This window comes from Scyliorhinus torazame, chromosome 15 (assembly GCF_047496885.1).
Source record: "Scyliorhinus torazame isolate Kashiwa2021f chromosome 15, sScyTor2.1, whole genome shotgun sequence".
NCBI classification, from domain to species: domain Eukaryota; kingdom Metazoa; phylum Chordata; class Chondrichthyes; order Carcharhiniformes; family Scyliorhinidae; genus Scyliorhinus; species Scyliorhinus torazame.
This window is the reverse complement of record NC_092721.1, coordinates 73,685,810-73,712,568: the sequence shown is the minus strand read 5'-3', so window position 1 is coordinate 73,712,568 and position 26,759 is coordinate 73,685,810.

The following is a 26,759-nucleotide window of genomic DNA, read 5'->3' as shown; positions in this document are numbered from 1 at the left end:
TGCAAACATCTGTGCTCACTTTTCCTGCTTATGTCTTGGAAGAACAAATGAATAAATCTATCACTCTGTGAATGGAGAGCTTCAGTGAGCTTCTTTATGAGCAGTGTGCTGCAAACTATGAGATAACGCTTATGTATCCAATAGCATGGAAGGAACAAAACACATAAACGTTTAGATTCACGGTCACCTGAACAGCTACATGTGATACTGGCTTGCCTAAATTTGAGATTGCAGTTGGCAAATTTCAGTCACAACTTCTTTTATGAAAGAAAGATGTCTGAGGAATTGGTACTTACTGAAACTAGGAAGAAAATGATCCCCAAAAGGTCCATAATGCATAAGCATTCCTGCTGAGAACACTTCAACCCCTGGTCTTCCTTCCTCTTCTAGCGACTTGCCCTGCTTTGCTTGACCTCTCTTCATTCTCCCAGTCATACTCAAAGCCAAGTAGAATCCCTATAGTGCCATCCATGTCTATAAACAACTTGTTTAATCACAGGCTTTTGAATCAACAGAAAAGTACTGCAGCACCAGTGTAAATTCTCACTGTACCCTATTCAAATGTTAGGCGAGTGCATCAGTGACCAGAGGAAATAATGCAGGAAATAATTAACTCCTTAAATAGTGCTGATGGGGTGTTTATTATACTGGGATGGATTCTCTGTGTGGGAGAGTTAAGTGTTCCGCAGGCTAAATAATCCAGGGAATTACAGGCCGGTGAACCTTACGTCAGTGGTAGGGAAATTACTGGAGAGAATTCTTCGAGACATGATCTACTCCCATTTGGAAGCAAATGGACATATTAGTGAGAGGCAGCATGGTTTTGTGAAGGGGAGGTCGTGTTTCACTAACTTGATAGAGTTTTTCAAAGATGTCACAAAGATGATTGATTCAGGTAGGGCAGTGGATGTTGTCTATATGGACTTCAGTAAGGCCTTTGACAAGGTCCCTCATGGTAGACTGGTACAAAAGGCGAAGACACATGGGATCAGGGGTGAGCTGGCAAGGCGGATACAGAACTGGCTAGGTCACAGAAGGCAGAGAGTAGCAATGGAAGGGTGCTTTTCTAATTGGAGGGCTGTGACTAGTGGTGTTCCGCAGGGATCAGTGCTGGGACCTTTGCTGTTCGTAGTATATATAAATGATTTGGCGGAAAATGTAACTGGTCTGATTAGTAAGTTTGCAGACGACACAAAGGTTGGTGGAGTTGCAGATAGCGATGAGGACTGTCAGAGGATACAGCAGGATTTGGATACAGTTTGGAGACTTGGGCGGAGAGATGGCAGATGGAGTTTAATCTGGACAAATGTGAGGTAATGCATTTTGGAAGGTCTAATGCAGGTAGGGAATATACAGTGAATGGTAGAACCCTCAAGAGTATTGAAAGTCAGGGAGATCTAGGTGTACAGGTCCACAGGTCAATGAAAGGGGCAACACAGGTGGAGAAGGTAGTCAAGAAGGCATACGGCATGCTTGCCTTCATTGGCCGGGGCATTGAGTATAAGAATTGGCAAGTTATGTTGCAGCTGTATAGAACATTAGTTAGGCCACACTTGGACTACAGTGTTCAATTCTGGTCATCAGACTACAAGAAAGGTGTGGAGGCTTTAGAGAGGGTGCAGAAGAGATTTACCAGGATGTTGCCTGGTATGGAGGGCATTAGCTATGAGGAGCGGTTGAATAAGCTCGGTTTGTTCTCACTGGACCGACGGAGGTTGAGGGGCGACCTGATCGAGGTCTACAAAATTATGAGGGGCATAGACAGAGTGGATAGTCAGAGGCTACCCCAGGGTAGTGGGGTCAATTACTAGGGGGCATAGGTTTAAGGTGCGAGGGGTAAGGTTTAGAGGAGATGTACGAGGCAAGTTTTTTACGCAGAGGGTAGTGGGTGCCTGGGACTCGCTGCTGGAGGAAGTGGTGGAAGCAGGGACGATAGTGACATATAAGGGGCATCTTGACAAATACATGAATAGGATGGGAATAGAGGGATATGGACCCAGGAAGTATAGAAGATTTTAGTTCAGATGGGCAGCATGGTCGGCATGGGCTTGGCGGGCCGAAGGGCCTGTTCCTGTGCTGTTTGAACAAAATTCAGGAAATGCAAATGAGCTCAGATATTGCCCAGGTAAATTGCAAACAATTCCCATCCCCTGCTGGCATCTGACTCGCTAGATTTCACGTTAAAGAGCCTGACAAGCTGGAGTTGCTTTTAAGTGCTACATTCATCACGCACTCTCATTCCAGTGAAGAAGATGGCTCAGAGTAGAACAGCCACCCTCAGTTTTGGGAGCCTGAAGTGGACCAGCTACTCAATGCCATTGAGGAGAGGATGGACACTCTCATCCACAGGGTGGGGTGGAGGCTCACGCCCGCCCTCTTGAACTGCATCTGGGAGGAGATGGCAGAGGCAGTTAGTGCTGTCTGCATCACCAGGTGGACAGGCACACAATACTGTAAAAATACAAATGACTTCCTTAGGCCCGGCATCCTGGCACACCTGGTCCCGATTACAGGTGATGTAGTCTGATGCTCGGGCGCATAAGGCATCCGTCACATTGCACGTGTGTGCGGATTTGTGCAAGATTCCAGACATTTTTTTAACAGTAACTGTGGGTAAACTATGTACAAAACAACCAATGAATAACAGTATGATCATGCATTCTGCTCTTACAGCTCTCCAGTCCATCTGAGGTCACCTGACACTAACAGTCACTTATATACTAGTGAGACTCCTAGTGGTCAGTCGGTGAATTACAAAACAACCATGATATCACTGTATCCCCTTTCCTTTAAAGGAATAAATTAATACATTATCATCAGTACATTTGCATGTGATATCATGAGCCTGTGAGTCTAACAGTATTGATTTTTTTAAATTTTAAAACTGGTTTAACAAATATATATACATACAACAACAACAAGCATAGTATAATCTTTATCAGTGTCACAAGTAGGCTTACATTAACACTGCAATTAAGTTACTGTGAAAATCCCCATGTACAAATAGTCCAAATCTACAAATTGAGTCGATCAGTTTTCTTCTGACTCTGGTTGATCTTCTCAAAGTTTGATCTTGCTCCTCAGAACTTGTCAATTGAATGGTTTCCATGACATTCTCATGCTCAGGAGCTGCTGAGCTATCTGACACTGCAGCTGACGTTGATTCTGATGTAGATTTGTCATCCATCACATTGTTGTGAAAGTCTTCTCTGGTTTTCAAGAGTGTGCGATGAATTCTTCTGAAAACCAACACTTCCTCTGTTAGTACATTGAATGAACGGTGTGCTGCTTTTCTCGACCAATTACCTAAATCTTCTACTCTCACAATATCATCACTACTCAGAGGTGCTAAAGTTCTAGACACTCTATCATAGAACGGCTTTTTATTTGCTTTAATATTTTGCATTTCCTGCAGTACCACTGCATTCTCCTCCTTCTTTTCCAAGTATGGAAGTGTGGTACCCAACCTTCTATTCATGAGTAATTCTGCTGGCGATCTACCGTGTGATAATGGTGCTGCTCTGTAACTCAATCGTGCGAGATATGGATCAGATTGGCTGTCCATTGCTTTCTTCAACAGTTGCTTAACAATATGTGCATCTTTTCCGGCTTTTCCATTGGCTTGTAGGTACAACGAACTCAACATGATGTGATTGAAATCATACGTGACTGCGATGTGTTGCCATTCTTTACAGCTAAAACAAGGACTGTTGTCACTCACGACAACTTGAGGAATTCCTGTCAGCAAAAATTGACTTGGCATGCAATATTACGCTGTTTGCCGTTATGTTTGACAGTACAGCAATTTCGGGATAGTTTGAAAAATAGTCTATGATCATTAAATAATCTTTCCCTAGTAGGTGAAAGTGATCCATAGCTACTTTCTGCCATGGTGTCGTAGATAAATCAGATATTTTTCTAGGTTCTCTTGTTTGCTTGCAGCGATGCGTCTGGCATGTGTCACAACAACTGACCATCCTGACAATCTCCTGGTTTATACCTGGCCAGTAAACAAAGTCATGGGCTCTCCATTTACACTTCTCAATCCTGGGATGACCTACAGGTACTTTTGTCAAGCTCCTTTTTGAGGCGATCCCGAAGAGATGCAGGTCCTCTTCTTGGTGCCTCTATCACAGGCTTTGCATTCACTTTGAATTGTATCTTGTAGGTGAATGGTCGTGTACCAAAACCTGTGAACACATCACTGAATTTGCTGTTAAAGTTCTCAGAATAGTTGGAGTGTTGATCTAAACCCTTGTGGATGCTATATACCAACTGCACTGGACCTAATTCTTCACAGGACTGATCACCTAATAATGAATCCAAGCCCTTGGATGCAATACAGAATGGGACAGAATAAATTTTGTTCTTCACCACCACACTCAGGTCACAAGCACCATAACATTTCATGCTTGAACCATTACAACCTCTCAGGGATATTTTGTAATTTCTTCTAATTGGCTGAATTTTTAGATTTTTTAAATCAGTCATGCTGATTAAATCGGCTTTGGCGCCAGTGTCTAACTTCAATTGGACCACTAAACCACGCCAGCGGTTCTGCGCATGCGCTAACTCGCGCAATCCCTTCGGTGCCAGTTGGCGCGGCGCCATCCCCTCCGCAACTTCCGGTTGGCCCGACGCCAGGGTGGTTCGCGCCATTCTTGGCGCCGGCGTCGGGACAATTTGCCGATTGCGGTGAATCCCGCATAGACAGTCACCCAAGGTTGGAATTGAACCCGGGACCTTGGTGGTTAGCACTGCTGCCTCACAGCTCCAAGGTCACGGGTTCAATTCCAACCTCGGGTGACTGTCTATGTGGAGTTTGCACTTTCTATCCCTGTCTGCATGGGTTTGCTCCGGGTGGTCTGGTTTCCTCCCACAGTCCAAAGATGTGCAGGTAAGGATTGGCCAAGCTAAATTGCCCCTTAGTATCAAAACGATTAGGTGGGGTTATGAGGTTACGGGGATAGTGTAGAGGTGTGGGCTTAAGTAGGGCGCTTTTTCCATGAGCCGGTGCAAACCCGATGGGTCGAATGGCCTCCTTCTGCACTGTAGGGATTCTATGAACAGCAGCAGCGGCCAGGTGGATACATTGTGTATTTACATAGTGTGTTTATCCTATGTCCTATGTTTTTTTCATGCATGGAACAATCTGCCTGGATTGAACGCAGAACAATACTTTTCACTGTACCTTGATACATGTGACAATAAATCTAAATCTAGATAGTGAGCATTGCTGGATGTAATCCGATGTCCATGTCTCTAAAGGGACAGTGGGAAGAGACTGAGAATGTTAGTAAGATAAGGACTCCCTTGACCATCCAAAGCCACCAGGTTACATGGTCACCCTGCATTGTACTGCTCCATCACTCTCAACATGTCCCGTCCATCGCCACCCTACCCCCACCACTCGCCCGGCCCCCTCATCCGCACTGCACCCCTGTCCCCATCAGGCACAGGGCCTGTGATGTGGGGAGCCTTTATCCTCACCACTCATCCCTGTTAATAGAGGTGACGGTGGCTGCCAGTGATACGCTCTGTGGCCCCTGTCCTGTTTCCTCCAGTGCGGTCCAGTGAATCTGGTGAGCTGTGTATGATCCTGCCAGCAGGGTGCCAACTGGCTGTGTGGTGTAGGCGCCCAATCTGTGCTACCATTCGCCTCCATGCATAGAGGCTTGTGTGCGAGCAAGTTTTTGCTGGAAGCTTAGCTGCAGTGTAATGTGGGGCCTGAGTATAATACACAAGTTGTGACAGAGAGCTGGTCAATGCTCCGGCAGGAGGCAGGAAGCATGGGAGAAGGGGTACGGTGGACATGCAATACTTGGAGACAGCTCATAGTCCTGCGGAGTGGGCTAGCACATAGTGTCACTGGTGAGGCTTCTACTCTGAGAGGGGCAGTGTGCCAGGTTGGGTGTCAAAGACCTTTGTCCATTTGTCCTTTGTTAGGGATGAGCTCTGCTATTCCCCTGCTTCTCCTGCAGTGGGACTGATGAGTTTATTGAGGAGTGTGAGCATCTGGTGGGCAGATAGTTGAGCTTGACCTCACCATCCAGTTGATGATACTGCTGGAATCAGAGAGTTTCCAGAGGGGGAGGGCCTGGGGGACGGGGCTGGGTGGACTCCCACATGACAAGATGCTCTCTGAGCATTTCAGGAATACAGTGAGCAGTCAACAGAGTGAGCAGCCTGGGGCCTGCAAGTAGCACAAAGGGGTGCGTTTAAATCACATACTACAGCAATGGGGAGGCCACTCCAATCCCGAGAGGGTCACCCCGAGTCCACAAACTTGGCACCAAGTCATTCCCTGCTGCTCCCTGCGACCCAGGAAGCCACCCCCAAGCAAGTCTGACAAGTTTAGAATCTTCTTAACTTCTCACTCCCTCTCAACACCATGGCTCCCAGGCCCCACTTGAAAATGCTTGCACCAATTCACGCCCGCGTAACCCCGGCCTGAGAGGGTTGGAGCACGGTGGAGGGGTGGACCATGTAATGTCCAACCCACTAATGAGATTCAAATCCATGAAAATAAGGGATTTGCATGCACCCGCTGGCGCAAGGAACGAAGCTCACTACTGCTGCCAGCTGGGGGTGATGGCCCGAGCATCGCGTCAGAATGAGCGCCCGGCGCAAATTCCAATTTTTGCTTCACCCAATATTCTCCAGCTGATCACTAGTCTCGCTGCCAGCGTCGGACAGTGGACAATTCAGCCCACTATTTAATGCATATTGGCTGCATGAGTTTAAGAAAGGCTGCAGGCTCGAATCTGTCATTTGGGAAAAGGCAGATCTGATATTAACTCAGCAATTCCTATTGATCCATGATCTGCCTACTCTGTAAGCAGCTGAGGGTTATTTGGTACACACCTGTACCCTCCTTTCCTCTGCCATCCTAGCCCTGGCTGTGCATTTGGGCCTTATTTCCTAACACTCGTAGGCCCCCCTTCTATCTCTGACCCTGAAATATAGAATCAGAGAATGACTACAGCACAGAAGGAGGCCACTCTGCTCTTTATGTCTGTGTCAGCTTCCTGCAAAACTATTTCACTTAGTGACACTCTTCTTGTCTTTTCCCTATAGCATGCAAATTCTTCTTTTTCAGATAATGATCCATTCCCTTTTTAAAGCCACAATTGAATCTGCCCTCATCACACTCCCAGTCAGCGCATTCCAGATCCTCACCATTTGCTGCATAAAAAGGTTTCTTCTTGTCATCACTACTTCTTTTGCCAATCACCTTAAATCACCTAAATTTGTCCTCTGGTTCTTGATCATTGCACCAATGGGAACAGTTGCTTCCTATAACTCCTCTATAGACCCTTCATGATTTTGAATACATCAATTAAAACTCCTATCAGCCTTCCCTTCTCTAATCTATCCACATAAGTTAAGCTATCCACAAATGTGAGGGTATCCATTTTGGTAGGAATAACAGCAAAAGGGATTATTATTTAAATGATAAAATATTAAAACATGCCGCTGTGCAGGGAGACCTGGGTGTACTAGTGCATGAGTCGCAAAAAGTTGGTTTACAGGTGCAACAGGTGATTAAGAAGGCAAATGGAATTTTGTCCTTTATTGCTAGAGGGATGGAGTTTAAGACTAGGGAGGTTATGCTGCAATTGTATAAGGTGTTAGTGAGGCCGCACCTGGAGTATTGTGTTCAGTTTTGGTCTCCTTACCTGAGAAAGGATGTACTGGCACTGGAGGGTGTGCAGAGGAGATTCACTAGGTTAATCCCAGAGCTGAAGGGGTTGGATTACGAGGAGAGGTTGAGTAGACTGGGACTGTACTCGTTGGAATTTAGAAGGATGTGGGGGATCTTATAGAAACGTATAAAATTATGAAGGGAATAGATAGGATAGATGTGGGCAGGTTGTTTCCACTAGCGAGTGAAATCAGAACTAGGGGGCATAGCCTCAAAATAAGAGGAAGGTGATTTAGGACTGACTTAGGAGGAACTTCTTCACCCAAAGGGTTGTGAATCTATGGAATTCCTTGCCCAGTTAAGCAGTTGAAGCTCCTTCATTAAATGTTTTAAAGATAAAGATAGATAGTTTTTTGAAGAATAAAGGGATTAAGGGTTATTGTGTTCGGGTGGGAAAGTGGAGCTGAGTCCACAAAAGATCAGCCATGATCTCATTGCATGGTGGAGCAGGCTCGAGGGGTCAGATGGCCTACTCCTGCTCCGAGTTCTCATGTTCTTATGTTCTTATTAAGTTCCTCATCCCCTGAAATCTTCTTATGAACCTTCACTGTACCCTCTCCAATACATTCACAAACTTCCGAAAATGTGGATCCCAGAACTGGATGCAGTATTCCAGTTGAGATCAAACGGTAGCAAAATTTGTTCCCCGCGCCGGTGGGTTCATGCACGTCATTTAGCAAGGGTCCTAACACCGATCCCTGGGAAAACCCACTATAATTGTCCCATCAGTCTGAAAAATAATCATTCACCTGTTTCCTGTTGCTCGGCCAATTTTGTATCCATGTTGCTCGTTTTCTTTTTATTCCATGAGCTGTAACTTTGCTCTCAAATCACCTTTTCGAAATCCATGTATACCACATCGATTGCATTACCTTCATCAACCCTCTGTTCCTCATCTAAAAACTCAAGTAGTTTAGTTGACATGATTTGTCTAGACAAATCCATGCTGACTTTCCTTAGTTAATCAATATTTGTTCAAGTGACTATTAATTTTGTCCTGAATTATTGAGGTAAATTCTTCATCCCGGGGTTCCTGAAGCATGTTTCCTGATGGGGCGGAGAATTCAAAAATCAGTATCGGTGCCAGGCACTGATGAGTGCTGATCCAAATGCTCCTTCACCCAGCTAGCGGCAGGAATGAGATTCGCTCCCGCACACCAGCGGGAGGATGCAAATGTTGGTTCTTTCGAGTGATACGGCACAAGGAAGTGCTGAGGGTTTAGGCAAAGGTTGGTATCATGACCGGTACAGGTTTGAAGGGCAGAAGGGCCTGTTGTTGTGCTGTATTGTTCTTTGTTCTTTGAATGCAGGTGGTGATTAATGACCCATTTGCATCCATTTAGCATGCACGGAACACTCATATCTGCCCTCCCTGATTTTCCCCTGGGCAGGAATCACATAGGCGGGTTTACTGCAGGTCTCACCAAACGTGGGCCTGACATGGTGGTCCTAGACATAGACACAGAAGTTACAGTGCAGAAGGAGGCCATTCGGCCCATCGTGTCTGCACCGGCTCTTGGAAAGAGCACCCTACCAAAGCCCACACCTCCACCCTATCCCCATAACCCAGTAGCCCCACCCAACACTAAGGGCAATTTTGGACACTACGAGGAATTTAGCATGGCCAATCCACCTAACTTGCACATCTTTGGACTGTGGGAGGAAAACGGAGCACCCGGAGGAAACCCACGCACCCACGGGGAGAACGTGTAGACTCCGCACAGACAGTGACCCAAGCCGGGAATCGAACCTGGGACCTTGGAGCTGTGAAGCAATTGTGCTAACCACTATGCTACCGTGCTGCCCTATGTACCTCATAGAACATAGAACATAGAACATTACAGCGCAGTACAGGCCTTTCGGCCCTCGATGTTGCGCCGACCTCCACCCTAAAGCCCACCTACACTAGTCCCTTAACGTCCATATGTCTATCCAATGACCATTTGAATGCCCTTAGTGTTGGCGAGTCCACTGCTGTTGCAGGCAGGGCATTCCACGCCCTTACTACTCTCTGAGTAAAGAACCTACCTCTGACATCTGTCCTATATCTATCTCCCCTCAATTTAAAGCTATGTCCCCTCGTGCTAGACATCACCATCCGAGGAAAAAGACTATCACTGTCCACCCTATCTAATCCTCTGATCATCTTGTATGCCTCAATTAAGTCACCTCTTAACCTTCTCTCTAAGGAAAACAGCCTCAAGTCCCTCAGCCTTCCCTCATAAGATCTTCCCTCCATACCAGGCAACACTCTGGTAAATCTCCTCTGCACCCTTTCCAATACTTCCACATCCTTCCTATAATGCGGCGACCAGGATTGCACGCAATACTCCAAATGCGGCCGCACTCATGGTGGGCGGAGGGGGTAACCATTAAGGAGATTGCCCGAAGTCCGTCCGAGGGCCACCTTCCATAATGCACTACCTACACACCTCTCCTCTACCAGACCCCCCCCCCCCAAGCCCCCCCACCGGAGACCCCCAAAAGGTGAGAACCCCCCAAGAGACCCCCCTTTAACTGGGAGACATGCCAGGGACACCCTGAATAGGGAGACCCCCAAGGAACCCCATGAATAAGAAGATTCACCCTTAGGGACCCCATGAAAAGGAACCCCCCCCCCCAAGTACCTCATAAACACAGAGACCACCCCACAAGGACCCCATGAATAGGAAGACACCATACAGGGGCCTAATGAACAGAGAGACACACACCCTCTGCCCCTCCCAAGGACCACCTCAATAGGGAGACCCTCTGTGGTATTATCAGGTATTACGGTACCTGAGAGGCTGAAGTGCCATTGGTTAAACCTAGGGGTTTTACCATTGGCTGTAGAGTAATGTAGCTCCGCCCCGATAGGCGGGGTATAAGAACCTGTGCCGTCCCAGCAGCCCTCATTCTGTAACTGAGCTGCTGGAGAACACTTCTAGCTTATTAAAGCCTTCAGTTGTACCACAACCTCGTTTTCGTAGTTATTGATCGTGCATCGATTTAATAAGCTAGAAAGTAGAAAGGATGGACCTCCGAATCAAGCCGGAGTGTCTGCAACTCAGTCCCCACGCGACAAACTCAGCGGCGATCTTTAAGCACTGGCTGGCGTGTTTTAAAGGCTACCTGGAGACGGTTGAAGGCACACCCTCGGGGGAGCAGAAACTGCACGTCCTGCACTCAAGGGTAAGCCCAGAGATCTACACCCTCATCGAGGAGGCGGAAGATTTTGATGCAGCAATCGAACTTTTAAAAGAACACTATATTCGCCCAGTAAATCAGGTCTACGCTCATCACCTGCTTGCAACAAGACAACAAAACCCTGGGGATTCGTTGGAGGAATTCTACCGCGCACTATTGGTTCTGGGCAGAAGCTGTGGCTGCCCGTAAGTTTCGGCGAGCAAGCACGCGGAACTCCTAGTCCGGGACGCCTTTGTAGCAGGTAGGAGCACTTCAGAAATCCACCAGCGTCTTTTCGAGAAAGACACCCTGGGACTTAGGGAGGCACGGGCCCTTGCAGGGTCCATGGGCGTTGCCTCCAAGAACGCCCGATCCTACGTACCCGACCGCGCGGCGGTCCCCTGGGCAGCGTGGAATCCCGCAGCGGCCGCCACAGAGACCTTCACCGCTTCCCCGCAGGCCTGCGCTGTAAGGCGGCCCGCCAACCCCGATAGACCCCGCTGCTTCTTTTGCGGGCAGGAAAAACACCCCCGCCAGCGCTGCCCGGCCCGCACATCCATTTGCAGGGGGTGCGGCAAAAAGGGCCATTACGTGGGGGTCTGCCAGGCATGAGCGGTGGCCGCGGTCTCCAGCGGCGACTCCACCGCCACAGCAAACTTCTCCAGGGGCCCCGGGCGGCCAGCGGTCGCCGCCACCCCCCGTATCCCAGGCCCACGTGCGGACCCCGGGCGCCGCCATCTTGTCCCTCGGACACCACGCTGGACGGATGGGCGCCGCCATTTTGTCCACCCCCGACCACCATGTGTGACCAATGGGAGACGCCATCTTGGATGCCCCAGGACCCAAGCTCGGCCGACCACGCACTGCCTGAATGAAATCCACAACTACTGCGTCTGGCCTCGGTGACCCTGGACCAAACTCGACCTCGAACACTCTCAACAACAACGACGACCGTCTTCATCAACGGCCAAGAGACGTCCTGCCTGACCGACTCTGGGAGCACGGAGAGCTTTATACACCCCGACACGGTAAGGCGCTGTTCCCTCTTTATCCACCCGGTTAATCAAAGAATCTCCCTAGCCTCCGGTTCTCACTCTGTAGAGATAAAGGGGTTCTGTTTAGCAAAGCTCACAGTCCAGGGAAGGGAATTCAAAAATTTCCGCCTTTATGTTCTTCCCCACCTCTGCGCGGCTACACTCCTGGGTTTAGACTTCCAGTGTAACCTGCAAAGTCTAACCTTCCAATTCGGCGGCCCTACACCCCCCGTACTGTCTGCGGCCTTGCGATCCTTAAGCTGGACCCGCCTTCCCTGTTTGCGAACCTCACCCCGGATTGCAAACCCGTTGCCACCAGGAACAGACGGTACAGTGCCAGGATCGGATCTTTATTAGGTCAGAGGTCCAAAGCTTACTGAGGGAAGGGGTCATTGAAGCCAGCAAAAGTCCCTGGAGAGCTCAAGTAGTGGTGGTAAAGACCGGGGAGAAGCATAGGATGGTCATCGACAACAGTCAGACCATCAACAGCTTTACGCAGCTACATAGAACATAGAACATAGAACATTACAGCGCAGTACAGGCCCTTCGGCCCTCGATATTGCGCCGACCTGTGAAACCACTCTAAAGCCCATCTACACTATTCCCTTATCGTCCATATGTCTATCCAATGACCATTTGAATGCCCTTAGTGTTGGCGAGTCCAGTACTGTTGCAGGCAGGGCATTCCACACCCTTCCTACTCTCTGAGTAAAGAACCTACCTCTGACATCTGTCCTATATCTATCTCCCCTCAATTTAAAGCTATGTCCCCTCGTGCTAGACATCACCATCCGAGGAAAAAGGCTCTCACTGTCCACCCCATCCAATCCTCTGATCATCTTGTATGCCTCAATTAAGTCACCTCTTAACCTGCTTCTCTCTAATGAAAACAGCCTCAAGTCCCTCAGCCTTTCCTCATAAGATCTTCCCTCCATACCAGGCAACATTCTGGTACATCTCCTCTGCACCCTTTCCAATGCTTCCACATCCTTCCTATATTGCGGTGACCAGAATTGCACGCAATACTCCAAATGCGGCCGCACCAGAGTTTTGTACAGCTGCAACATGACCTCATGGCTCCGAAACTCAATCCCTCTACCAATAAAAGCTAACACACCGTACGCCTTCTTAACAACCCTCTCAACCTGGGTGACAACTTTCAGGGATCTATGTACATGGACACCGAGATCTCTCTGCTCATCCACACTGCCAAGAATCTTACCATTAGCCCAGTGCTCTGTCTTCCTGTTATTCCTTCCAAAATGAATCACCTCACACTTTTCTGCATTAAACTCCATTTGCCACCTCTCAACCCAGCGCTGCAGCTTATCTATGTCCCTCTGTAACTTGTAACATCCTTCCGCACTGTCCACAACTCCACCGACTTTAGTATCATCTGCAAATTTACTCACCCATCCTTCTACGCCCTCCTCCAGGTCATTTATAAAAATGACAAACAGCAGTGGCCCCAAAACAGATCCTTGTGGTACACCACTAATAACTGGACTCCAGTCTGAACATTTCCCATCAACCACCACCCTTTGTCTTTTTCCAGCTAGCCAATTTCTGATCCAAACTGCTAAATCTCCCTGAATCCCATGCTTCCGTATTTTCTGCAGTAGCTGGACGTGTACCCCCTCCCCCGCGCATTATAAGGTCTTCTCCGCGGTGAACCTCAAGTCTGCCTACCACCAGCTACCCCTCCATACTAGTGACCGCCAGTACACTGCTTTCGAGGCAGACGGGCAACTCTATCACTTCTTAAGGGTTTCCTTCGGTGTCACCAACGGGGTCTCGGTCTTCCAGCGCGAGATGGACCGAATGGTTGACCGGTACGGTCTACGGGCAACGTTCCCGTATCTCGATAATATCCCCATCTGCGGCCATGACCAGCAGGACCAGAACATTAACCTCTGAAAATTTCTCCAGACCGGGTTTTTCAGTTACTACGTCCAGTGGGTCCCCAACTATGTAGACAAAGCCCGCCCCCTGATCCAATCCACAACTTTCCCCCTGCCGATAGAGGCCCGACTAGCCTTCAACTGCATCAAAGCAGACATTGCAAAGGCCATGATGCACGCCATCGACGAGTCCTCCCCTTCCAGGTCGAGAGCGATGCGTCCGACATAGCTCTGGCGGCCACCCTCAACCAAGTGGGCAGACCCGTGGCCTTCTTCTCCCGTACCCTCCATGCTTCCGAAATTCGCCACTCCTCAGTCGAGAAGGAGGCCCAGGCCATAGTAGAAGCTGTGCGACATTGGAGGCATTACCTGGCCGGCAGGAGATTCACTCTCCTCACTGACCAACGGTCGGTGGCATTCATGTTCGATAATGCACAGCGGGGCAAGATAAAAAACGACAAGATCTTGCGGTGGAGGATCGAACTCTCCACCTACAACTACGAGATCTTGTACCGTCCCGGGAAGCTAAACGAGCATCCTGATGCCCTGTCCCACGGCACATGTGCCACCGCACAAGTGGACCGCCTCCGAGCCCTCCACGAGGACCTCTGCCACCATGGGGTCACTCGCTTTTTCCATTTTGATAAGACCCGCAACCTGCCCTACTCCATTGAGGAGGTCAGGACGGCCACCAGGGACTGCCAAATCTGCGCGGAGTGCAAACCGCACTTCTACCGGCCAGAGAGAGCGCACCTGATTAAGGCTTCCCGTCCCTTTGAACGCCTCAGCATGCCCTTCAAAGGCCCCCTCCACTCCACTGACCGCAACACGTATTTCCTGAACGTGATTGGCAAGTACTCCCGGTTCCCATTCGCCATCCCCGACATGACCGCAACTACCGTCATCAAGGCCCTCCATAATATCTTTGCACTGTTCGGTTTCCCCCCCTTACATACACAGTGATAGGGGGTCCTACTTTATGAGCGACGAACTGCATTAATTCCTGCTCAGCAACGGCATCGCCTCGAGCAGGACGACCAGTTACAACCCCTGGGGAAACGGACAGGTAGAGAGGGAGAACGGAACGGTCTGGAAGACCGTTCTACTGGCCCTACAGTCCAGGAACCTCCCAGTCTTCCGCTGGCAAGAAGCCCTCCCGGAGCCCTCCACTCCATCCGGTAACTGCTTTGTACGACCACCAATCAGACACCTCACGAACGTCTCCTTGTCTTTCCCAGGAAGTCCTCCTCTGGGACCTCGCTCCCAACTTGGCTGGCAACATCCGGACCCATCCTGCTCCGAAAACACATGCGGGCGTACAAGTCAGACCCGTTGGTCGAGAGAGTCCATCTGCTACACGCTAACCCCCAATACGCCCACGTGGCGGTCCCTGACGGCCGACAAGATACGATCTCCCTACAGGACCTGGCGCCCGCCGGAACCCCACGTACATCCCAGCCACCAGTCCCACCCCCCACCCCTCCACCGCAGCACCTTACAGGAGGATCGATCCTCCCGCCGCCCCTGCCTAGGCCCCCCCACCCACCGACGCCCCCTACAGGCGCCCCCTTCCTGTTTTTCCCACCAGCGCCGTCTAGGGGTGATGAAGCTGCCATGGAGATTGAAGCCACGCTCCCGGCGTTGTAGACGCCCGAGCCCCCACCGGAGTCACCACCGAGGCTCAGACGATAACCGAGGACGACCAGGGCACCCAACCGACTGATTGCAACATTTTAACTGATCTATCAGTTATGGGGGTATCACGGTACCTCCATAACTGATTATACCATGTTGTTACATTTTGTAGTTGCTGACCACCACCCCCGCCGGACTCTTTTTTAACAGGGGGTGAATGTGGTATTATCAGGTATTACGGTACCTGAGAGGCTGAAGTGCCATTGGTTAAACCTATGGGTTTTAGCATTGGCTGTAGAGTATGATAGCTCCGCCCTGATAGGCGGGGTATAAGAGCCCATGCCGTCCCAGCAGCCCTCATTCTGTACCTGAGCTGCTGGGGAACACTTCTAGCTTATTAAAGCCTTCAGTTGTACTACAACCTTGTTTTAGTAGTTATTGATCGTGCATCACCCTCCCAGAGATCATCCCAAAATCTAATGTGTGAAGTTAATGTGTGCAGTCAACAAACAAAATAGATAATAATAATCACTTATTGTCATAAGTAGGCTTCAATGAAGTTACTGTGAAAAGCCCCTGATAGCACAGGCTGTTGGTAAAAATCATCTAAAAGAGCAGATAACATAAGTTTAATGTGCTGCCTGAAGTTGCAAGCAACAGGTAATTGTTAATCATGATCCCATAGCCTTCTTTCAGGGGTTAGCTAATTTAACCCCGAATATATCAAAACATATTATAGACAAAGGATCGTAGATAGATCATAGAATTTACAGTGCAGAAGGAGGCCATTCGGCCCATTGAGTCTGCACCAGCCCTTGGAAAGAGCACCCCAATTAAGTCCACACTTCCAACCTATCCCCATAACCCAGTAACCCCACCTTTCCTTTTTGGACACTAAGGGGCAATTTAGCATTGCCACTCCACCTAACCTGCACACCATTTGACTGTGGGAGGAAACCAGAGCACCCGGAGAAAACCCACTCAGACACGGGGTGAACGCGCAGACTCCGCACAGACAGTGACCCAAGCCGGGCATCGACCCTGCGACCCTGGAGCTGCGAAGCAACTGTGCTAACCACTGTGCTACCGTGCTGCCCTCATAATCCCTGGTAAAGAAAATAAAGCATGATATTTTGTATTCATTCTGAGAGGTGAGCTGGTGTCAATAATGGACTGGAGAACTAACTTGTTCCAAACGATGCTGAACTGGCTGTCACAACTCCACAAAGTCAATCTATTGCTATGCACGGTGTAGATGAGAGGGTAAGCATGTTGTTATTGTTGTTGCTTATCTCCCCCCCCCCCCCCCCCCCACCTAATGGTGCACAACTCAGACCTTCATCTGTTCCCATAGTGAGGTTTTTACTGGAACAGGTTGCCAGTCTGTCGCCAGAGGCTTATTGCTTGAGGGACGCCACCCCGCATCAGGCATAGCTAACCAAGAGTCTCTCCCACTCTTACCACCTGCCACTGGCATGTCGGAAGGATTTTGTAGGTTGTTACTCAACCTATTTGGCCGCGTTATGACTGTATCTTCCTTGGCCATCAAATCCTGGGGTGGGACTCAAACCCAGTGCTTCAGGCTCAAGGCAGGGACGCTACCCGCTGCCTCACAAGACCTCCATAAGGCAGGAATGACTGACAACAAAACATCCACTGAACGAGCAATAATAAACCTTTTATTAAGAACTAATGATTATTAACTGTTTACAGTACTATCTGCTTGCAAGTGCGAGCAAAGATATCTCCTTTATTAAGGACTGATGATTTAAACTTTGTCTTTGATGCTTATTACTGTCAGATGCAGATTGAACAAAATAATTATACAAATACGATATTTACAATTTGGGGTTGAAATTAATTGAAGGTTGATGGGTTGCTTATTTGAGGCCTGCAGTGCTCCATTTATACATGTTTACATTTATTTTCTTGTATTTATTTAAGATAATTAGTTTAAGATTGAGGAAGATATTTTAGGAATTCCAATTAACGAGACCAATACTGAAACTCCCAAAGTATTGGTTATGTTTGGAAATAAATTGTATACTTAGACCTCATTGCAATTCAAATTCCTCTGTTGGATAAGAGTATTGAAATGATAGACATTCTTAAAAAGTGATGAAGTCTGCAGTGGACCTGATGTTTATTTAGCATAGTGCTTTTCTAATAATTCCTAACACCCCTAAAATAGATGATTAAATGAACGAATCAAGTGAAAAGCTCGAAGAAAAGCTGATTTATGTTTGTTAAAGCCTTGACTGCCTCATTAATAAGGATCTTGCACATCATCCTGTCTTTGCAGAGACAAATCAGAAATATTTTACTCCAGGTTAGTCCTTGTATAAGTAAGTTTAACAAATAGGACGTATTTGAAGTATCAACACGAGCATTGAAGGACCTCTTGGGTCCATGATGGTCGTCAGAAGTAGGGCTTTGTGCGCACACTGGAGGAAGAGGTGACACATCGAACAGACAATCGAAGAATGTAGGATAAGCTAGTTACTAAATTGATGTTGATTCTATACCGATCAGGAGGAGTGTTGAGTGCAGCCAGTAGCATAGGCAGTCATGCGATAGGAAGTGAAAATTGTTCCTTTTCACATGTTGCTCACTTCCCAAGCCAAAATCAAAAAATAGCTGTCCCAGACTGCTCTGGCAGACAGCAAGTATATTGCGATCTGTAACTACATCCTCTTCTCGAGGTCATCAACCACAAACACCTCACGAGCCCTGAATGATTGTCTGAAACAATGTACCTATAATGTTGTAACCACTGAGTGAGCACCTTGTGGAAGCATTGCTGCCGGTATAAAAACACTTCAAGCAGGCGCCAGGGGAACACACCAGGGTAAAAAAAGTAGTGCGTCAGCTTTTCTGCAAACCATTAACAACACAGCGGTAATTGGAATCTTTGGGATCAGTGCATGGTTATTTAGAGGCTGGTGAACCTGCAAGGCTAGGTGACATGAATGATAAATTTGACATTTGTGGAGATGCTGTTGTTTTAGCTAACGAGAGGGAGAAATGTGATTGATTTTCTACTTTGAAGACGAGTCATACGGACTCAAAACGTTAACTCTTTCTTTGTCCACAGATGCTGCCAGACCTGCTGAGTTGATTCGATCGGTGGGATGGCCTCTCGCTCCCCTGGCCTACTTTCTTCCTCGCCGGCCCCTGAACTGCCGCGCCATGTTGCGTCGGGGCCAGCGGGTTGAGCGAGGCCACCGCGCATGCGTGCGATGGCGCCGGCGCCACTGCGCATGTGCGGATCCCACAGCGCACAGTTCATGCCAGGGTGGGAGGCTGGAGTGGCGTAAACCGCTCCAGCACCATGCTGGCTCCCTGTAGGGGCCAGAATCGGTACTCCCAGCGGCCCGTTCACACCGTCATGAAACGCGACGGTGTTTCCGACGGCGTGGACACTCTGCCGCCGAATGGGAGAATCCCGCCCTCTGCCTTTATTTCAGACTTCCAGCATCCACAGTGTTTGACTTTATCATTCGTGATAAAGGAGAAACCTTTTTTACACAGCGAGTGGTTAGTGTTTGGAATGCTCTGCCTGGGAGTGTGGTGGAGGCAGTTTCAATTGAAGGATTCAAAATGGAATTGGACTGTTATTTGAAAAGAAAGAATGTGTAGGTTTACAGGGAGAAGGCGGGAAAATAACACCAGGTGAGTTACTCATTCAGAGTGTCGGTGCAGAGACAATGGGACAAATGGCTTCCTTCTGGCAATTCTGGCAATCCGTTTTCTTTAACCTCCTTGAGATCAGGTGCCATCGTTACGTTTTGGAAAGAGGACATCTACCCCTCCACCAACATCACAAAAAGAGATTATCGAACCATTATCACTCAGCTGTATGCAAATTGGCTGTCGTGTTTCCGCCATTACAAGAGTGAAGACACTTAAAAGTACTACATTGGCTGTAAAGCGCTTTAGGGTGTCAGGAAGTAATGAAAGGCGCTACATAAATGCAAATCTTATTTTGGGCACATTGTGGGCTGAATTTGACAGCTGTTCCTACTGGCTGGAACTCCCAGTCCCACCAATAGCGACCCCTCTGACAAACAACGAAAAATGCAGTGGACATCAGCAGGACCCGAAGATCCTACCACAGGCCAATGGTGAGCCCCGTCCACTGTCAGATATCACACCACGAGGGGCGGGGGGGGAAGGAAATCCACCTTTTGTTTCTTTTTTGGAGCCAGCGATGTCATGCATAGCAAATGTTAATCAATGAATCCCTAGTTCAGAAAAATCCGTTGTCTGGAGTGTGCGTTTGATCCCAACTCGGTTGCATAAGTTGGTTTCACTATATTTGTTTTATGGTTCATCTTGGGCGCTATTGGATGACCTCGTCGCTCCCGACTCGGTGACGATGAGGCCGTTAAATCTCACGAGAGCCCTCTGGCCTCAATCTGGACCTTGCCCTCACTGGGTGAGATCCAGATTAACATATTTAAGTAAGGCTTTAGGCTCATTTAAATATGTCGCCGCCCGATTCTCCCAGGGCCCGGGAACTAACGCCAGCGCCTGGAAAATCTCACCATAGCGCCATTTAGCACTTGTCCCCACAAAGGTGGATCAGGTGTAACGACACCTGGGGGTGGGGGGTCTCCCAGGCCATCGCCGGCCCCCGGGTAGTCGGGCTCTGTGCAGGGTGGCACCCTGGCACCCCCACTGGTACCTGGGCACCTTGCAACTGTCAAAATGGCACCTTGGCATTTCCACCTTGCCCATAAAAGGCCAAAAAAAAGCAGAATCCCATTTGATAGCGGGGTCATTCTTGGTGCTGCAGACGTGAGAAGGACTCCGCTATACATGCCCAAAACTAGGATGCAATTTAAAGGGAACATTTCGAAGTGTCATTTAGGGCAATTGGCAGAGTGTTTGTCGAAGGACGCATTGGCGTGATTGCGGCCATATTTAACGACACTTAGTGCTGGAAATGAGCCCCCAAGAGCTTCTTGCCATTACTAGCTCTCTCGTCGTCTGATTCGCCAGACTCGCACCTAAACATCTTGCCAGTAACAAGGGGGAGGTGCGTTTAAATGCTCCTTCACCACTCATTCCCAGTCCACACACACTTTGGCGATGCCGACCACACAAGGCTCGACGCCATTGATGGTCAATAGGACACCCTGTGCTGGATTCTCCGAACCTCCGCGCTGAAATCGCGTTTGGCGCGTGGGCAGAGAATGGGCGGTCGCACGGAAATCGTACCGATCATTGGGACCTTCTTTCCTGGTCCAGGTCCGCCATGTCGCAAGAGGCAGCCACCGCAGGCCGCCACCGTGCGCATGCGGGGACTCCCGACCGGAAGTGCAGGTCCCCGTATCTGCAGCCAGAGCTGCGAGAACCACTCTGGAGCCCTGCTAGTTCCCTACAGATGGGAGAATCACTCAGGACTTTCTTAAGGAAAGTCCAGAGTGAATCACCAGCGTTTTGATGCTGGTGTGGGGGCATAGCCCTATTTTTGGAGAATCCAGCCCCCTGTTCCCCCAAGGGGGCCGGAGGTCCAGCAGCAGGGTCAGCAATGTGGCCTGGCAGGCAGTGGCCGTGGCTGTCAGTGTGGGCAGCATGACCAGTAGGGCCACCGTCAGATGTCTGAAGAAGACCAACGACCTCTATTGAGCTGCAAGGGTCAGTTACCACCTCGCTCCTGGCATCAGTTCTACCCACCGCCTCTAAAATTCCCAACCTCCCCTCCCGCCGCCCCTTCCCCACTCCAGATCACTGGCTGATATCATGCAGCCAGGGTTGACCAAGCAGATAACAGTCACTGACAGGGAGGTTGGCCTGCGCCACAGAGGTTATGATCCATTGCCTCTTCATCCAGATGACCTGTCTCAAGTGAGTTGTTCATGTCAGACAAAATGGTCCTTACCTCTCACTGACATCATGTCCATTGTGTGGCAGGATCTCAATCTGATGGGGCCGGGTCATTCGGAGTGTTCCCCCCTTCCACCCATGAGACCATCTAGGCGGATAGCTCCAAGGAGACCACGTCACAGCTATCATTCCCATCTTCCATCAACGCAAAGACACACACCTTGGTGGGCGACATTACTGGACAGGCTTCTGCGGCCCAATCTGGTGATCAGTACACATCAGGTGGAGGCAGCAACATCCAAAGCAGACAGCAGTTAGAGGTCTGCTGGGCCCCAGGACTCAGCTGGGTCCCAGAAATAGCCGAGCCTCTAGAAAAGGTTATCCCAGAGCTGACGCAGATGACAGGGCACAGCCATGTGATTCAGCAGGGGTTGTCAGTAACATTCCAGAGAGTGCATAGCCGATTGGAGGAATCTCAAAGATTATGGGCACGGAAGATGGTGCTGACAATGCGTAGCACCGAGGCCATGACGGCTAGGGTGGCGACCGCAGTGGAAAGCCTGGAGCATGACATCTGCGTCTTGAGTGGTGGTGCCCAAGGCCTTGATCAGTCTGTGACAATCATGGCTGAGGCCTTGACATCATGCCCCAGTCAATGAGGGACATGACCCAGATGCAGGTGGACATTGCTGAGGCGCTCCAGAGCATGATCCAGTCACTGACCATCGCTGAGGGCGCGACACCAGGGTGCAAAAATGGGGAGCTGTCAGGACTAGCAAAGACAAATGACTCAGTGGCCTCTGGAGCTCACTCCAGCTGGCCCTCCATCCTATGGAGTCACCCAGGGTCCGACCTGCACCATCCGGAGGAGGAATTGCTGGAGGCCAACCCAGGGCCTGCCACCAAGGAGATGGCGGTGGTCTCCAGTTGTTCCAAATCTTCCCTTCCTGACAGCGGCACTTTTTGAGGGCAGCAGGTAGAGCAGGATGTCACCAGGACACCTGTGGCACCAGTAATTTGGCCATGGGATGTCCGCAATGCGCATCTAAGGCCACAGGGCATGAAAGCAGAAGGCTGCCTCCACCTCTGATGTGCATCCTGGGGACACACCTAGACCTAGCAATAGAGCACGTAAGATCAATAAGAGAGAGGAAGACTGAGTGGGCTCTGGGGGTGGGGGGGGGGGGGATATGGGGGGCACCATCTGCAGCTAGGGGGAATGGAAAGGTCAAATGTTCACCATTAAAACATGTTACACCTGATATACATCAAACCTCTGACGCATAAATCTCCACAGCTGGGCCTGCTTGCATGCCCACCTCCTGTTGCCCTTCACTCTCCACACCCCCTGCTCCTGGGAACAGTAGTCCGAGACCAAATGTCCCCAAGGCAGACCCCACTCAGTGGATGAGTGTAAGCACACTGTCAGCAGAAGACAGGAGTCAAGCTTTGGCATAAACTGAGGAGCACCAGAGCTAACCTCACAGCGAGTTACCATCACCCTCCTGCCTTGTATATTGACCCGCTGGCAGTGCTGCACAGGCCCAGTGCCCTTGTGGGAGGAGGTGGCGGGGGGGGGGGGGGGGGGGGGGGGCGGTAGTGGGACGGGCAGGGAATGTGGGGGTAGAGGGCTGGTTTGAGAGGAAAGGAGGATAGTGAGTGTGAAGGAGGGAAATTGGGGGAGGGGGGAATTGGGGGAGTAAGGAGGGAAATGGAGTGAGGGATTTGGAGGAAGAAGGCATTGAGCAGGGAGTGGGGGGAAAGAGGGATTGGGGGCCAGAGGGTATGAGCTGACAGACATAGCCTCGGCCTACATGAATCGGGCGAGAATGAGGGCCTCCTTGGTCCTTCGGGCATGCCGAAAGCTCGTTGCTGCCTGACCTCCACCCTCCCGCTTCACCTGCGGCTCCTCGCAGGACTCGGCCACCATCCCCTCCTTACTCGTCCTCCTCAGGCGAGGCTGCATTTCCCTCCATCTCCTCTTGTCACTGCTGTACCAAGGTGTGAAGCATACCACAACAGAATGGCAGACCCTCTGGGGGGAGTGCTGCAGCGCACCACAAGATCAGTCCATGCATCGGAACTACATTTTGAGCGACAGTACGGGAGGCAACATGGACCTTGTTAGATCGGGTCTCCGCCTCAGTCTCGGGCCTACTCACCGGCATCATCTGCCAGAACCTCATCGGTTCCCCTTTACCTCCAAGAGCCAACCTGCCTTCCTGCAATGGTCCTTGAAGACACCAGGGATCTCCACGTGTCCCAGGATGTAACTGTCATGCATGCTCCCTGGGAAGCGTGCACACACCTGCTTGATACAGGGGTGGTGGCTGTACGTGAGTTGAACATTCAGGGAGTGGAACCCCTTCCTATTAATGAAGAACACTCACTGATGTCCCGGTGCATCCAAGGTGACATGCACGCCATCTATTGCCCCCTGGATCTGGGGCATCCAGTCGATGGCGGAAAATCGAGCTTCCTTCGCATCTTGATGGGCCTGGTCCAGCTCAAAGTTGATATAGTCTGATGCCACACTAATCGCCACTCGAGCCCTGGAATGATCCAGTTAAGGTCTGCGGTGACCTTCATGGCCATCGGGAGTGCGTGTCCTCCTCCTCCATGGGGTATCAAATCCACGAGGATGTGGCCAAAGTGCTGCACTGTCTCTTTGATGAGATGTCCCTCCTAAGACCATAAGACCACAAGACATGGGAGTAGAATTAGGCCACTCGTCCCATCGAGTCTGCTCCGCCCTTCAATCATGACTGATATTTTTCTCATCCCCATTCTCCTGCCAAAATAATAATAGCTTATTGTCACAAGTAGGCTTCAATGAAGTTACTGTGAAAAGCCCCTAGTCGCCACATTGCGGCATCTGTTCGGAGAGGCCAGTATGGGAATTAAACCCGCGCTGCTGGCCTTGTTCTGCATTACAAGCCAACTGTTTAGCCCACTGTCCTAAACCAGCCTTCTCCCCATACCCCTGATCCCCTTATTGATCAATAACCTATCTATCTCTGTCTTAAAGACACTCAACGATTTGGCCTCCACAGCCTTCTGCGGCAAAAAGTTCCGCAGATTAACCACCCTCTGGCTGAAGAAATTCCTCCTCCTTTCCTCAAAAGACCAACGATGCCTGTACACCTTGGGCTATCGCCAGTGTCCCCATCTGGGTTCCTCCTTGGCCTGATGGGTGGCTGGGTCTTCAGGCGGCTCCTGCACATGGGGTTCCGCCTCCAGCCTGTGTCGACACTGCTACCTTCTCCGGCGGCAGGCCACCTGGGTTAACACCACCAAGAGGGCAACCTCTTCGAGACTGACAACACCAGACATATTGTTGTATCTTTATTTCTTTATTTTTATAAATTTAGAGTACCCAATTCATTTTTTTTTCCAATTAAGGGGCAATTTAGCGAGGCCTTTTCACCTAGCCTGCACATCTTTTGGTTGTGGGGGCGAGACCTACGCAATCACAGGGAGAATGTGCAAACTCCACACGGACAGTGACCCAGAGCCGGGATCGAACCTGGGACCTCGGTGCCGTGAGGCAGCTGTGCTAACCACTGTGCCGCCGTGCTGCCCATCTTGTTGTATCCTTGAGGACCTGGAGAAATGAGAGAGACCGCCAATGAGTTTGGGCTTCCACCCTGGTGCCCTGAAATCCCCCATTCCTCTTCCAACCTTGCGCGTCTTCTCTCAGAGTGCCATCCACCGAGCTGGAAACCCTTCCTCTGCAAACTCAACTTCGGCCACAGCAGGAGCCCCTAGACACTAGACCCCAGATCCCTGCTGGGAACAATGAGGAAGGCCATACTCAGGTGCCCTCCTCTTTGGTTGTGATGGTATCCCCAGTGCTGAAACATGGTCCTTTAATGTTTGATTGTTGCCTGCTGCCTCTATGGTTTTGACGCTTCTAGAGTTCAGGCACACTGTTCAGGCTTCCAAGCTTGAGTGAAATGCAATGCAATAATCTTCGTCTGAGACATGGCACGTGTACCCACGAGAAGCCATTTGAGAATATTTTGTTTACTTAACAGTCAACAGTACCAATATACAAAAAGAGAAAAACAAACTACTTAACAGTCCATATATCACACCAACCATCAAACAACAAGGAAAAGATGCTGTGTCATACACATGAGTACCTTTTCGCTACAAAATATCTACACAAACACAAAACTACAACAACAGGAGAGGCTGCAACTGGCGGAAAAAACACGCAGTCACATGGTATCCGTCATCCAATGCCACCGCGCTCCCCCTCTCCCCCACAAAGGTAGATCAATGCAGAACAAAAGGAAAACAAGGAACACCAGCGACCTCCCATAATGGCAACAGCCAATGGCCACTGAACATAAAAAGTCACCGATAGTCCATTAAAGTGTCCTGATGCAACCTCCGGGGTGCGTAGTCGAGCTGGGCCGCCAGCCCTCCTCTCCTGCAGTATCGGCGCCTGATCTTCCATCACCATCCTGTCCGAGGACCGGGCTACAGGAACACAGGGGTCATTACAGGCGACCCACAAGTCCAGAACAGAATACACAGTTAATGCACAAAACCGACCTTTAAAAAACATCCAGACTAATCGAGCAAGTCCTCCTCCATCCTTAGCCCCATAGAAAGCCCTCCAAAATTTTCCCCTTGCCGCCCTCCAGGTAAAAGAAACTGAAAGGCAATAATCTTCTTTCTTCCTTCTCTTCATTCAGAAAACAGCAAGTCAGTCCAAGGGGAAGAGGCAGAGTCAAGCAGAAGAGGGCATTTGTACCTAAGCAGCAGCAAACACAACCTGCGGCTCGGAAGTCCTTTCACAACTAACAAGGCCAATTCTTCATTAACAATAGCCTTCAGCTGTGAAGCTAGAGGCTGCTCACAGTCAAACGGAGTTAAAGTGCCCTTCAGCATATAACCAAGAACAGGGCTCTGTCCTGGAAGTGTTTGGTAGGATAGACAGTCAGCAGCTGTAGTTGTACATGTTATGGGCATAGTGTAGCCACCTGGGTTGGCCAAGTCCCGATTTAAAATGGAGAACAGCAAAGGCTGAAGGGAAATTCAGCCAACACAGGCAGAAACTAGCAGGTGCACATTACTGTGTATTAAACTCTGCAAAAGCCCAGATACAAGCAGCCATCTGCATAATAATGTAGCAGCCATCTACATACTAATGAGCAAAATCCGGGAACAATCAAAACATTTGGAATAAACAAAGCCAAGCCAGACTCCCCGTTGCCAGCAAGAGCCAACACAAAAGGGGTTAACAGACACCTCAACACCGCCCATCGATCAGGGAACCGCTCCAGTATTGGAGAAATCGAACCAAGCGATTGAAACGAAGTCCAATCACTTGGAACCAGGTACAGTGTTCGCCCCGAAAGGCGGGAAGCCCCTGGGGACTATAAAGTGAAGCCCCCAAGTTCAAATCGTTCTTCTTGACCGGGTCACTCAGCAACGCGAACCAACCTTGACCGTGACCGGTGCAGCTGCCGCCGA